A 2,250-nucleotide genomic window follows, 5' to 3' on the forward strand; every position below is an offset into this window, starting at 1 on the left:
TTATTGACAATTCATTATTTAAATGTTAAAAATGTGAAATTCTATAACCTAAAACTTGTTAACTTAGTAATCTATAATTATGACTTTTGAAAAATATTAAATATAAGCTTATGGAAACTAATTCATTTTATTTTTTTATTAAATCATAGCCATGTGCATTAATACTGTCATGGGGTACAGTGTGCTGTTTCTATATATAATTTGAAGTATTTTCATCAAACTGATTAAATTAGCCTTCATGCCATTTTCTTAGTTACTGTGTTAAGACATTTATACTCTTCATTTAGAAAGATTCACATGTACCCTTATAAGATGCACCATAGGTGCGATCCCATCAATCACATGGGTGGAGGGAATGTAAGGGAACTTACAAAGAAAAACTTATCAGGCTAACTTATCAGGTCATCTCAACTAGGACCTTACAAGCCAGAAGATATTGGAGCCTGATCTACAGTCTTCTTAAACAGAATAATTGCCAACCTAGAATTTTGTAGCCAGAAAAACTAAGTTTCTTATATGAAACATAAGTAAATACTTTTTCAGACAAGCAAACAGGAAATACATCTAACCCACAAGAAAACATTCAGATTCAAGGTGAAGGTGGGGGACGGTGGGGAGGATATTCCAAGCAAATGAAATTTAAAAAATTATGTATAGCCATTCTCATTTAAATATAGACTTCAAATCAATAATAGTAAAGAAAGAAAAAAGTGGTCATTATGTAATGGTAAAGGGAGCAATTCATCAAGAAGACATAACAATTCTAAATAATTATGCACCTAACATAGTTGCACCCAGATTCATAAAGCAAATGTCACTTGATCTAAACAAAGTGATAAAGAACAACATCATAATTGCCTGGGCTTTCAACACCCCACTCGACAGAACTAGACAAATTCTCCAAAAAAAAAAAAAAAAATAAATACAGCTGCCATCGGGTAGGGCAGCGGTGGACAGGCGCAGAGTGGGGCTGGGTGTGGGAGCCAGCTGAGGCGAGGGCCAGGCAGGCGGCTGCACCAGAGCTGGTGGAGGGCTCAGGGCCCCCAGGGGCAGCGGCAGCGGGGCATGGCAGGGACGTAGGGATGGACCCCGCAGCTTCCCCTGAGGGCCGGCGCACAGCCAGGCCGGTCTGGCAAGCTTGCAGCCATCCTGCGTCCCAACACAGCCCTGACCCCAGGACTGTCAGCTGCCACCATGGCCAGGCCACTGGTGCCCAGCTCGCAGAAGGCACTGGTGCTAGAGCTTATGGAGCTACAGGAGGAAGCTGGTGGAGAGCTTCTGGGTAACACTGGTGGACGAGGGCGACCTGTACAGCTGCCAGGTGGCCATCTTCAGGCCTCTCAATACCTACTACAAGGGTGGCTATTTTGAGGCACACCTCAAGTTCCCCATTGACTACCCTTACTCCCAACTGGCCATTCAGTTCCTGACAAAGATGTGGCAGCCTAACATCTAAGAGACTGAGGATGTGTGCATCTCTGTCCTCCACCTCCCAGTCCAGGAACCTCAGAGTGGGGAACTGCCCTTGGACCACCCAGAATGTCAGGACCATCCACCTGAGTGTGATCTCTCGCTTCAGTGAGCCCAACACCTTCTCACCAGCCAATGTGGATGCCTCGGCGATGTACAGGAAATGGGAAGAGACCACAAGGAAGGACCGGGAATACACAGACGTCTTGCGGTCCTAGGGACCAAAGTGGATGCGAAGGGTGATGGTGGGATGGTGCCCATCCCCTTGGCTGAGTACCACGTGAAGACCAAGGCACCTGCGCCCAAGGAGGGCTCGGACCTCTTACACGGCTATTACTGCGAGGATGGCAACAGGAGGAAGCCGACAGCTGCTTTGGGGACTGCAAAGATGACTTTGGCAACAAGTGGTCCTGGCAGCCCGTGCCCAGCCAAAATAAACAACAGAGTTTTACCTCACTAGGACTAGACCGAATGGGCTTCTTAGGTGGCGGACTCTACTTCATGCGAGGTTTTGTGTTGGTTCCTCGCACCCTTTAATTGTTTCATTTTAGGTCTTTTGGTTTTTTTCTTCCCTGTATTTGTTCTGGGTTTTTCTCTGCTTCAGTTAAGGGGGGGCTGCCCCATTGTCCACATTTCTTGGGGACCCAGGACCTGGGAGAGGCTGTGGCTGCCATCTGCCCCTTGAGAAGGCAGCATGGCCATGACTGCTGCTCGAAAGCCCTGACTTTGGGGACTGGCCATAGCCCAGAGGAGCCACATGAAGCTACAGACGGGAACGTG

The 2,250-nt window shown here is 46.9% G+C and overlaps 1 pseudogene; it reads left to right on the forward strand.

Moving 5' to 3' along the window:
* The first annotated feature begins 1,194 nt into the window (after positions 1 to 1,194).
* Positions 1,195 to 2,007, forward strand: LOC100961418 (annotated as a pseudogene).
* Positions 2,008 to 2,250: the final 243 nt, after the last annotated feature.

The sequence above is a fragment of the Otolemur garnettii genome, unplaced genomic scaffold (genome assembly GCF_000181295.1).
Source record: "Otolemur garnettii isolate 467f Iridium unplaced genomic scaffold, OtoGar3 scaffold00024, whole genome shotgun sequence".
In the NCBI taxonomy this organism is placed as follows: Eukaryota; Metazoa; Chordata; class Mammalia; order Primates; family Galagidae; genus Otolemur; species Otolemur garnettii.